This window comes from Prorops nasuta, unplaced genomic scaffold (genome assembly GCF_024137725.1).
Source record: "Prorops nasuta isolate Cenicafe-Biocafe unplaced genomic scaffold, Cenicafe_Pnas_1.2 PNAS00006, whole genome shotgun sequence".
NCBI lineage: Eukaryota > Metazoa > Arthropoda > Insecta > Hymenoptera > Bethylidae > Prorops > Prorops nasuta.
Genome location: NW_027116803.1, coordinates 5503655 through 5517384, shown reverse-complemented (window position 1 = coordinate 5517384; position 13730 = coordinate 5503655). Strand labels below are relative to the sequence as shown.

Below are 13730 nucleotides of genomic sequence, written 5' to 3'. Positions count from 1 at the left end.
AATTTCGTGAGAAACATCCTCGAATTCCTTCTCGGACAGGAGTACAGCCGTCGTAAAAAGCTCTCGGTGCTCCATAAAGCTTGGAAGCGTTGGAACATTCGTCCCGCAGGGCTAAGGACGCACGGTAAGGTTTCTCTTAATCGAACTTTAGGCCCGAAAGCCGCTTTACGCGAGAGGATCGTCGATCGATCGATTTTCCAAGGATATCGGACAAAGTTATCTTTATTAGGTCGGTCGGGTTTATCGATGGAAAAAAGCTCCTGTGCTTTAAATCGGTGGAGGGGCCAAAGAGCTATATAGGGGGCTTCGGAACTCTACATATATATATATATATATATAAGGTCCACGGGTCGAGTATAGAGGAAGATATCGGTAGTACACAGATGAAAGCCGGAAAGCCGCGGCATTAAAATTCTCAAGCTTCGTTTGACCGTCGTTTAACCTGGCGGCAATCCTACGGACGCAATGAATCTTAAACCGCACGATAATGCATAAAGTTAATTTTATGCCAGATACCGGATGTCGGCTTCAAGATATAGTATAGTAGAAAGCACGGTAATTCTGGAATAAATTAGGCAAAGGTTTGAGCGATAAATCAGTGGCGAGCGTCACCTGTAGCCGCATGCGAAGCAACCGACGAAGGAAATGATTTAGCGTGATATTCCTTCCGGAACTTGGCGCAATTTATCGGGCATCAGACAGAGATACAGGGTGTTACAGCACTGTCGTGTTGATAGGCTCCCCGTGCCATGGATCGAGGGATGAAAAAATGCACCCAGTCGATATATAATAGAAACGGTATAAATTATTAATGACGAAGGAGCATCGGAGAGAAAAATCCAATGAGTGTCGATAAATCGATATGTACTCGCTGTGTGTGGGTATGTATATACATGTACACGCCCGAGTTAGCGATTAATCGCGTCGGTAATTATCGAAAAGGAATCAATCACGGCAACGGATAAAGGGAGAAAGGTATAATAGGCGGAAGGGCGATAACGAGAAAACGGCTTGTCGCTCGGAGAAAAACCGCAAAATTTCCCAGAACGTATTTGCCGTTAAAACCGTGCGAAATTCAGAATGGAATTTGTCGCACGTTTATAGTTTTCTTGAAGGTTTTCACGTTTGTGGCGATGCAACCTCGGTGCGACTCCCTATACGCTGTCACTCCCAAAAGATATTTCTACAGACGGTTTCCATGTTACCAATCGAATACGTGATTTCGATTCGCCACGTCCAGCTGCCACGACAGAATACTGACACGCGTCTACGTGTGCTTATAACCAATACGAGCGTACTATTACCCCGAGAGAGCACGGATACCTCTCTACGACTACATAGCATTTGACAGTGCCCTTACCACCACTTCGGACCTCCCCAGAGAGTTTCCCACAACTTTATCGTGCACATCTTCATTTATTCATTACAACATTTATTCCGTCGTTGAGAATATGTGAAAAGTCCTTTATCATTTTTTTATTTCTGGCAAGCTCGTGGATTTAATCGTGCTTTTCTGTGCCAAGACTAATATTTTATAGCTATATACGCGCAGTTTAATTTTTATAAACTATATTATTTTGGGGACAGTATTCGACGATGATCTTCCGTTGTACTACCACCTTGAATTTTCCTCCAATATCTGTCGTGTGACTGTACTACATCTATATATTTCTGCAGAATAATTATTTTTATTAAAAAAATGCTTTTTATCTCTCACGTTTTCAGCAGAGTAATATAGTTTTAAAATTGCTTTTTGCTAGGACCAATAATGCATCGTGCTGTTTTTTGCTTAACGAAGCATGCTATTTTAGGGGGTAGTATTCGACAGCACCCTTATCACCACTTTGAACTTTCTGCGGGAAATTCTTCGCATTTCTCACTAATACAGTTTTGTTCTTAACCTTGTTATCGTCCCTCCCGAAGCCTTCGCCATTATTATTACCATGTAAATGTCCAGGTAACTCGATACAAGGACTTATTAGTGACTCGAGAGAGAAATCGATGGGAAAGCCCGATTGAAATATAAATATCCAGTGGACTAACGAGGGAGATTGAAAACTAATTTAAGTACCGGCTGAGCCGAAGAAGATGGAGAAAACAAGCTTGGTAAGCAAGTAGAGGTTTGGTTGGTGGTAGGTATCCCATAATGCGAGCTGCCAGCTAGAAACAGGGAAAGATTGCAAAAACTTGGACGTGCCGAGAGAAAGAGGAGGGGGGGGGGAGAAGGAGAAGGACAGAGAGTCTACCGAGTTCGACTTTATTGGAAAAACAGTAAAGGTCTTCTTATCGTTCTTCCGGGACTCATACCAGTAGTTTCTCTTTAAATTTAAATTCAACTCGAAATATTCCAAGGTGTTCCATTTCCGCATGGAAATCACTACGGAGCCATGATCAAAAGGCATAAATAACTGGCGCGTCTCAAGGACGAATCCTCAAAAAATGCCTGAATATTCGTCTTCCTCCATTTCTCGCTGCTCGTCCACTCGTTCATCTCGTAACAACGAGTGTTTCCAAATCTTTCTGTCATTAGCCCATGCACTATTTATAGTACTACATAGGTACACAGCTATTAGATAGACATATATATACACATAGGTACATGCATCGCGTAAACCGAAGTGACGAGTAAACAATGCTATCCGGTTAATCAATCGCAGGGGGCCAAATACTCTCGTGTCCGGATCAAATCATATTATTACAGAGATGATCAAGCGTTGCAGGTTTGGTACACCTACCGTATATATATACCTACCCGTCAAATTCATTCGCTTTACTCTCGTCAATGTTTAATTATTCAAATACTTATCGCGCCTTCCAGCATTATATCGTACAGCCAGCTTGCAAAGGGATATTTTTCATTCGTATATATATATATATATATACACACCAGCACGCGCGACCAAACTATCCAAATAATATTCCCGGATATTTTCGTGCAGCGGTTACCGCGTTAACTAATTTATTCCCAGCTAATTAGAGGGAGGGAGAGGGAGACACTTGGTGGTGGTGGGTGCACGGTTGCATGCGCTCGATTAAAAAAGGAGGAAAAGGACGACAGTGGCAATGGCAGTTGTAATGGTAACGTGTCGGCCGGGGCTTTTTGTTTCGCGTGGAATCATTAATCGTTGCGTTAATTTTACTGCTAGCTCCGGGTACCGTTTGTACGGGCATTAGCCAGATCGTATGCAAACTGAAATCACGCGCGTTAACGACTGGCTGCCTTGCATAAATACGAGAACGCTTCATGCTAATCAATTGCACCGAATCACAGAGAATTTTCAATAGCGCGGGTCCACTCCTGTCGAATTTCTGTCAAAAAGTTGATTCGTCCGTTCACCTGACCTCACCATTAGAGATAATTGGCTCTCGCTTCTCCGTAACAACGCTATAATTTATATACACCATAGTGTCATTAAACCTCTTTGAATATAACCTATATATATAAAGAGAGAGAGAGAGAGGGAGCTATATACACATGAATTTTTTAGCCAATGTTTGTACAAGTACGATGAGTTATTTTGGAAAATATGACAAATTCGTCAAGGATTCTGAATAGATCATTAGCAGCCGAGCGAGTTAATTATAGAACGTGGAATTAGTGATCGATTTTGGCGCCAATGGGAAAGCATGGGAAAATTAGCGAGCCACCTGCACAAAGGGATGTTTATAAAATCATGACACACAATGCACTAATGCGCGTTCCACAAACGTTCAATGCAATTATTGACCGACATGGCCAACTGCCTCGCATTTTCAGCTATTATCGGATGGCAGCGATTTTACTACCGATAGCCAATAATCAAGATCGAACGGTGTTACCTCAAACTGTCCGTTCGGACCTGTAAACGTTCACCCCTGACCCCACCCATCGCTTCTTCGCTGCTCACCGACACCCTTAACGTTTATACACTCTCCTTTCTATTATCACCAACTTTATTATCTTCCTTTTCTTTCCTTCATTCCTATATATCGATCATCGGCCAATGATCAAGATCGAAATATTCTTTACTAGGGCTGAAAACGTGCCTATCGTTAATCGATATACTAAAAATTTTACGCGTTGTCATTTATTCCACGAAACATATCCTTTGTGATTATTACATCACCACGTATATGGCGTTCTTTATTCTTTCCTCGTAAATAGATATTAAACAGGAGCAGCATTAATCCTGCGATCCCTAATGCCATCCTTATCAATTTTCATCTTTGATTTATTTACAGTTTCCAGAATGTAATATATATAGTTGCACGCGAGTGTTGATCGCGTGAACGCAGCACGATCGCAATCTCTTTTACAGCTTTTTCCCAGAAAGCTCCTCTCCCGATTCGATTTACGCTTTATAATTAATATTTGCGTATATTATCGTGGAAATCACCTCTCCTATATACCTTTGGAAATTAGGGATTCGAACGATTTGGGGAATTCCCGACAAAAGGTCTCTCGCTACGCGTTTCGCAATATCCGTTTTTCGAGACAATGGCTCGTGAAACATGCCGCGTGGAACGTCATGCTAAACGCGTTACAGATTAAATCACTCGATCCCACTCCAAAGTATATATACCCTACGTTCAAAGAACCTGTACGATCGATTATCCAAATATCGGACTCTCGCGGTACTCTTATAAACGGAGCGGCGAGAGGGAACGGCCATCGTATAGAATATAATTTGCGTGTGTGGCTTCTGCAATGCCTGCGCACGCTACACCGTTCAATGAACATCGACGCGACCTCTCGTGGTCCAAATAATTCATCGTGAAAGGTGTGTACGTATACGGTGCATACAACGACGAGGAATTTACCATGAAAAATCAATGAAGCCGGTTGTTGGGAGAAAAATGTTTTGTTGGAATTAAGGCGATCCAGATATGCGCAGGGCGAGGGTGGGGGGGGGGGGGATATACTTGGTCGTGTGATCGAGGGATATAGGAGGGAGGGGTGGCGCGCGATTATATTAAAGGACCGAATGAAATTGAGGGATAATGATAATATCGAAAGGCGTATTGGGTAAATGACGCGTAAGGAGAGTGGTAGAGCGGATTTTGGAGGTAACGCCGACGTTAGCGATAAGGGGAGATAGATATATATATATAGCGATACATCGGTGAGCAGTCGGCTTATACCATGTAGCTCTCGGTGAACGACATTATGTGCGAAGCGTGAAATTATGCCGCGTCGCACATCGTCCATGACGACACGGACGTTCGCATAATCGAACGAGAGAGGAGTCCTGCCTGATCCTTTCTCCTCTCCCCCCCCCCCCAAACCACCCACACACTCCCATCTACCTGCTGCTGGTACTGTGCCGCTGCTGCCTGGTGCAAGCGACCGCGCGTGAAGCAAGCCAGTTCGGATGCAAATCTTCGTCCATTTTGCATTTTGTCGCCCGAGCGACGATAACGGACGCGACGCAAGAGAGCGTTACGGGCCGATTACGGGCCAGTGATGCTCAGTCCCCACGAACGATAGAGCGAGCCACATCACCGATACAGTCCCCGATAGTCACGGTTATCCCATTAAATTCACCGACCAGTTCACTCAACGACCTCTAATTTCATTGAACCTGCTCCTGGCTACCGGGACTCAAGATACGCGACCCGCGCTACTTCAATCGATATACGCTATCGACGATTCGACTATGAATATGCTATATATATATATATATATATATGCATAAGTGTTACATTAATAAAGATCGCTTGCTCCAATAATATTCCTAACCGAGACATTCTTGGCCGTACAGAGCTTCGCCCGAGAACGTGGATTTAAATCACGCTGGCTGCTTGCTATATATATATATGTGTGTGTGTGTATACATGTATAGAGCGCTGGTGCCGATGCAAATTCGAAGCAGCAGCGGTAGAAGCGTCGACGGGCCAGAGATTCCAAATTCAAAGTGTCGTTGCCGCACGAACAATCGCGCAAAGCAGCCCAAATGGCATGTAAATCTTCCGTCATTTTACATTATGTCATTCGTCGAGAGACGAACGCTCGTAAAAGCGTCGCTGGTGCATAATCGGTCCGCCTCCTTCCTCCCTTCCATCCCACCCCCTCTCCCCCCTAACCAACTCGAAGCATTTACGAAACTCCGTGATTCAGTGAAAAGCGTCAACAAAGCCTCTCATCGCTTTATAATTCTCTTCGAGAATATTTCGAGATGCAGTAAATTGTTTTTAATCGATTGTTTTCGGTGAAATTATTCAATGAAACGAGTACAATGCTTCCTCCTTTATATATACACAGTTAAGTCCCACTGCAACTTTTCTTCCATGGAAATTAAGCATCGCCTCGAATTAATTCTCTTTCTCTCTCTCTCGCACAATTTTTCGAGAGATAGATATAGAAGTGGAGGATATATATATATATATATATCGTTGGTTTTTCGTAAAATTCGCTGCTTGATTTGGCTGCTGGCTTCATTCAATCCGAGCGTCGAGCAGCACGCAAGCTCCGGTGCCTTATAGTCAGGCCATTATAGAGAGCTGGGAGGGCCCTTTGGGAAATCGTCTATGGGGCTACGGCCGGGTCCGATCAAGCGTGAAATGTAGTCTGATACCGAAGCAGCTTCAGCCGCGTATACCTGTTTGAATGATGGCAGACAGAGTTCCCCGCAGCTTTCGCCGACGTTCCCCGGCTGCTGCTCTCTGCCTCGCCAACGACTCGTTAACGATTCGCTAAATCCTCCTCCCCCCCCCCCCTTTAACCCCTGCGCAGATATTGCAGGGAATTCCAATCACTCGAGCTAAACGCAAGAATTCTTGAACTCGTCGTGCTCTACATATATATATGTATATATGAAGCACCTGACGTGGCATCACAAGCTCGACGTTTGAAATTTTGACTGGAATCTTTGCTGGTGACCAGAGAAGGACGCGACTTGTGCAGGGAGTTTGTTTGCAAAATATACATATATGCCGTATAGAATAATATAATTTTATATCTAGCTTGGCACGTTTTTGCTCGCGCTAAAAGAATGTAGATTAGATTGGCGCGTATTGTTCGCGTCGCTCAAGCGCTCACGAATGAGCAATTATTGTCACGTAATGGTTCGTTTCATCGTCAAATGCAACGGGCGGACCCGGTCTCGCGCTCTACCCACTGATTTTCATGCAAACTTCGGTCGCAAAAGCTACGCGCGCCGGTCAATATCGCCGACCTGCTGCATAATCATATGCTTCATAGACCAATTATCTTTTTGTCGCTAAACCGTTTGCAATATAAGCCACAATCACTCCCCAATGTACTTTCGATCCTAACGAGTCTGCGCTCGATATTGCTCGCGAAATTCTATATACATGTGTGTATGTATATGCCTATATATTTATATTTAGGAGAGAGGAAGCTTTATAATTCTGCATACACCATGCGTATACATACGCAGTTTAGTACTGTATATATAAATGTATATGGATTCTTGAAGACTGCAGGAAAAGGGCCGGGAGATTTTCGCCAGGGACATTAGAGATTTGACTAGGAATATCCGGTAATACGCGGTCGTAGTAGGGGACGCTTAGGTGGATTTTACTCTCAGTGAATGTCCTGACAGTCGTTATGGTTTAATGCGCCGAGCGGCGTCGTAATGCGGATTCATTGCTGGCAAAAGCGTCAGGGTGCTCGCTCGTGTAAACACTGGTCTAACGTGAAATCCGCAACCCTCTTGGATACCCACCTCCTCCACTGCAGGATGCTCTACAGCCTACCTCTTATTCTGGACCAACTGCTTTTAATGAAAGTCGTAAAACCGATCGCTACGATATATATACCGTTATACCGTAATATACTATATATGTATACTATATTACACTCTTCTACGCCAGGCTGACTCCAAAATCTCCCCTTCCGTCCTTCTCATTATCCACAAATAAATTAAACTCGTAAATAACGCTTAAAAATAATGCGCATCCTGGCTGCAAAGCAAGGACGATAAATTATTTCACCGAGAAATAAGGATAAGAGGGACGAGTGATGCGTGCCTTAATATACTAAAGGAAAATGAGCCAACACGCGTTACGCAAGAACGAGACCTTTTTCAAATGACGAATAAATCTTGGAAAGAAAACTTTGCACTATTTTTGTGTGTAAATAAAATATATAGATATATATATATAGTTATAATGTATATGTTTCCAACAGGCAAGCATAACTTTGCGCTGAATTCGCGTGGAAAGAGAAATTTTGCAGCCAGAATGATTCTTAAGCGAATTAGCCGTGTTAATTGGCGCTCTATATAGTTAGGCACCGACCGATATTATATTGTAATTACGCAATAGCCAGAAGGACCACCGATACGTCTAATGCAAATGCGATACAGTACAGAGAAGCCGGTCTATCCAGTATAGATGGATGACGATATTACTCCGTTATAGAGTTATAACGCAACTTGAAATTGACTTGCTAAACCAAAGTTACACGCGAGCTTGTTATAGACGGGAAAGCTGTAGTTTGGCGAAAAAGAGAGAGAGAGAGAGAGAGAGAGGAGAAGCAAACAAAAAAATCTCATTTTATTTCCGGCAAAAATAGATCTTATATTTGCCTCTCTCTCTCTTTCGGACGATCGAAGGGGGTTTAAAGTGATGCGATCGTTCTCCGGTCCTGACGAGGGACAACTCCAATCGGAGTGATTCACGAGGCACGGAAATAGCTAAGCGAGAACATCCCTGGAAAGCCCTGCTGCTGACCAGATTTGTTCAACGGTTATCAAGTAGTACGAGGTTGGAAAGGACCCGTGAAAAATCTTCACCATCATGTGGAGAAAATTCCCCATAAAAGTAGATGTGAAGGAATCCTTTATAAAAATTTCTGTAATAACTGTGACGATTCTACAGATGATTTTCTTCCTTTTTTTCCACGCAAAGATATGGATAAATTCTCTTCGTTCGCCGAAGACGTGACGCTCGCCCGCTTCTAGCGCATCTAGCGGCACTATCAAGGTAAATCGACCACGACACGTATATATATATATGTATACTGCATGCACACACGCGCGTACGGAACGATCGAAAGAAATTTCTTGGACGGGAGACAGTTGAACAATTACACGACGCAGCAAAATACACAGGTGCAGACCGAGCGCTCGTTTTCCGAGTGGCCCCTGTGTGTTTTATGCTTAAGCGTCGAATAACAGAGACGGATTAATTGTGGCTAATTTACATGCTAATTACATTCGCGTGCGACTATTATTTACGTCGCACTGAATTATTCCGCTAAATCGAAGGGACAGGAGTGAATCAGTCACCGCGTCTCTACGTGTTGGTACAAGGTATTATTGTATATGGTACAGTACAGTGTAGCGAGGAGATTAAAGGAGTTGAATATTTTGCCGCGAGCTACATCAAGTATAAGTAAGACTCGCATCGGACGTTATTAAGGATCGAAGTTCTAATCTTTATCTAGCGTGAAATTAATCCGCGAACGGAGACACCTGTCCTGAGCAAATTTATCCAGATAATTCAGTGGCCTTGGACTAAACTAACCGAGACTAACCATCGATCTTCTCGATCTTCTTGTATACTTGCAGCTTGCACATCGGGACATTCATCGTGTTTTGTTTTGTTGTAGCCTCACCCACGCCCTTTCCCAATTCCCGTTTCCCGTTTCCCGCGTCCGCGTCTGCGTACCAGCAATTTTGCCCGGGACCCGGTCCTACCCCGCTTCTTCTTCTTCCTCTCCTCCTCCTCCACAGAATTCCCATTTCCCAACTGGGGAAACCGTCTTCAGCAATCTCGACTTACCCTTTGCACGAGAATCCCATTCCTCGCTGCTTCCCCTTTTCCCATTTACATTCGTTCCCATACTTCACTCTACCTTTCCACTCGTCTTCCTCCTGCTCCTCCTCCTACTCCTCCCCTCTTCTTCTTCTTCTTCTTCTTCTTCTTCTTTGTTTCGACCTCGCGACACGCACCTGGCTCAACCGTCATTTCTCAAAGGTAAGTTTCCACGAGACTTTATTATGCCGCGTTTCATAAAGTACCGGAGACACCGCGACGGCTCTATATTCGCAAGATAACACAGGCCAACTTGGACTCTATATATACCTATATAGCATTAATGCTTATATATATATATACTTTGACAATGATTTTACTCCACAATTTCATTCCATTAATCGCTCTCTTCTCGCGCGGAAAGATCGCGGCGAGCCAATATTCCTCCAAGAAAACCTTCAATCCGGCATACACTGTGCGAGAAAAGGGTAGGGAGGGGGGAGGGGGGGGGGGGAAGGGAAAAAGTCAACTGAACGGGGCCAGATAAGGCGAATCACGTCCCTCGGAAGGAAAGCCACTCGTTCCTCGTGCAAAATAATTCCAATGTGAGGAATTTATCATCGAGAGCAGGAGGCGACTCCCTCGGGTTAGTTAGGCGAGAGGGATGCGCGCCGCGCGCCGGGAAAAAAAAGAAGCAGTGAGAAAGGGCGCCATGGGATTCCCCGATATCTCGACGCTTCGAAAGCAGCGGCTGCACAGGCTCGCCTCACATCCAAATCCAGAGAACGTTGAAGCTCGCACGGGTAGGGGTGTACCACGTGAAAATTCACAGAGCTTGATCCAAGAGGAGAGGGATGTGCACGGGTCGTCCCGGCGGATATCCCAGGGGAAAAACCTTACACTGGATCCTCCAATTAAACTTCTTGGATCCTCCCTTTATTAAGTTTTAACGCCATGCACCGTTATATGTACGCACCTATGCTATACATCTCGTCTTTAATCAATCTTTAAACACTGCCAGCTGCTCGGTATTGCAATTGTCATTCCTGGAAAAACGCTTCAGTCCGCTTTCTTCAGCTTCCGTTCATTTACAATGCCAGCGCGCGGTATTCGCAGTGACAAAGTAATTAATATTCAAAAGCGGTCTCAGTGATCGTAGGAAAATTTGTCAGCAAAACGCATTAATCGTTTCGTCGGCAGCTGGAGCAAGAAGCAAACTCCAGCGAGTCTAATGGTCGTAGATAAACTTAATGGCCCGTGCTAATTAGAAACGGGCGGTATTATCGCCTGGTTTCTAGATGTGGCAAAAAAGAAATTCGCCGACCGCGTCTATCCGTTAGTCAATTCCTATTGGGGCGTCTATAGCGATAGAACCAGTTGGGTGACTGCGAGCAGAGAGGGGGGGGGGGGGGGGGGAGAGGGAATTCATCCAGCTGGCTGATCCCGATCGTCCCACGGTCTTCGCTCCGCTCGTCTCTCGCGTCTCTGCAGCTTCCAGTCGTCTCGGATAATCCTGCGCCGAAGACTCGAAAGATATCTCGATACACCTCGCAATTAGCACGATCCTTTTCAATTCGATTCAATTGATTCATTTATATTATCACGCTTCGATACTTATTATTATACCCCCCCCCCCCCCCCTCCTCTCCTCTTTATTTTAGAACCGCTCAAAGTTTTTTCGTCGACCTCTCCAAAAGCAACGGTCGGATTAAGCGGCTAAGCCTAATGATTTCGCAGTGAACGCGTAGAAAGTTGTGCGCCAAGTTCCCTAGGGAGAAGCAGACTCGCCATAGATAAACTTAATGCTTTGGGACTAATTAGGACGGGAAGTCCAGGGAAAGCTGGCATTAGCCTCGGCATTTCTATATATACATATATATATATATATATATATATATACGCATTCGTACTATATATGCACTTCTACCATGACTACTATATATATATATATATAATTTGCCAAGAATTCACTTCCTGCCGTAGATCACCGCCATCTGGAGTTGGAGCATTCTCGATTGGGCAGCGCTCAGCTATACCACCACTACATAGCCTGACGACTCGCGTGTGACGTTCCTCGCTCAATCGAACCGTGGATGACGCTTCTCCCGATGACGCAGAGCAATAAGGTGAGAAAATCATGAATTTCGTAGCGAATCGATTGGTATGAGACAATAGAGTTGAAAGGGTCTTAATGGGGCCAGGAGCAAATCAGAGTAAAATTTTGCTTTGCGAGCAGGGTGCAAAGGCACGAATCTACGATTGGCCCGAGGCGTGGAACTACGGAGGGAAACCGCGTTTAGCCTTGGTCTGCTTAAGAAAAGCCAAAGTGGCGGTAGTCGTAAGGAGGAGAGCCGTAAGAATAACCGTACAACACGGACGGTAAAACGGAATTTCCATTTGGTTCTCTCGTTAAAGCGAAGACGGAGTAAACTATCGCAGCCACGTCGATTCCATTACCCAACCTTGCTTCTGTTACTCTCTCTCTCTCTCTCTCTCTAGCAGTTCGTACACTCGAGATATTCTATTATCCCAAATACAGCTCGCAACCATCCCCGAGTACGATGAGCAGACAGGTATACAATGGTGGAAAAAAGCGATGGCGAGCTGGCACTGTAAACGGCACCGACGAGAAAACAAGATCAGGATATAGACAATGGAATTGCGAAAGAACGGCGGAAGAAGCGAACAGCGCAGCTTATTATTTAAAAGTCTCCTCTACGAGGATGAAGATGTTTCGGTGTCGAAGGTGCGGCAAAAACTCCGTGGCAAAAAAAAAATGAAAGTGAAAGAAAAAAAAGTATATAGATAAGCTGGGGAACGTCACACCGTCAGACGGTGGCTAATGAGCAAACAAGGACAAAATTTCTGCCGAGCGCTCCACTGGGAAAAAGATATCTTTTCGCCGATACTTTGTCCATTACCGCGAAGCTCGGGGAGTATGAAGCGTATCGATGCGATGCGACGACGCCGCAGTTACGAACTTTTGAGGAAAACAGAGAAATCTCCTTCCACTGCCGCGCGCCTCGCCAAATGAGAAACAGCTGGAACACTTGTCGAAATAAAACGGATGAACGGAAGAAGACGGCGATAACTCCGTTAGTCTCGCTGTACACCTATATAGCTATACCTTTATACAGGGTGTATATCAAAGATCGAACAACAACCTTTTAGAGATAAATGTTTCCAACGAAAATGTGTTTCCTCTCCGATTAGTCTATGTGCCAGCTTCACAAATTTGACATTGAAAGGTCATTCAGAGGTTAAACGAAGGTCACGTTGAAGTTTTGTAATGGATTACCTTGGGTACTATTATGTATTCTTCGTAACTTTTTTCAAAAGCTTTTCTAAATCCCCCTTTTATATTTTCGTTAACGGCTGTGTAAAAAGATAAGTCGGTATTGAGTTATGGAAAGCTCTCGAGGAAGCTACAAGAATATGCGAGAGAAATTAGCGAAATTCAATTTAAAAAAACTCAAGGTACTCTCAAATCTCTCTAATGTAAAACTGCAAAGATCACTTGAGTTCTAAAAATACTACAAATTATTCCTTAAATTTTGTTTTCTTAAATCTTTAACATTCGATATATTTAGGGACGTTGTTACTTTGTACATACACACCTTGTATATATAGTACAGTAGTAGAGTATAATCTCCTCCGAGCGACAGCTAGCGTGCATGCGCAGAAAAAAATGGAAAACTCGTCATGTTAGAAATTTATTTCAATTGTTTCGTATAACAACGTAACAGTGGAATGTTAGCGGTGAGCGAACATTATTGATACAATCACGCTGCTATAATTGGCCAGCAAATATCACCCGTTATGTTTGCCTAACGTCAAGCTGTATATATGTATATATAGGCCAAATTATATTTGTGTTTCCCGAGTAACTATACCGCACAATCGAAATTCTACCTCCGAGATGTCTCGGGCCAATTCAATGTCAAACACGTCACACACACAATACTATATATATATATATATATATATATATATATGTATAGCAATAAAATTTGCTAGATCCTACATTA

The 13730-nt window shown here is 43.9% G+C and overlaps 1 protein-coding gene across 1 annotated transcript in view; it reads left to right on the top strand.

Moving 5' to 3' along the window:
* Positions 1 to 13730, top strand: part of vn (membrane-bound neuregulin protein vein) — a 152937-nt gene that overhangs the window by 139040 nt on the left and 167 nt on the right. The window contains exons 6-8 of the transcript XR_010822795.1: positions 8854 to 8928; positions 9516 to 9924; positions 11686 to 11828. The gene's annotated coding sequence lies outside the window, so the exon portion shown is untranslated. The remainder of the gene's footprint in view (positions 1 to 8853; positions 8929 to 9515; positions 9925 to 11685; positions 11829 to 13730) is intronic.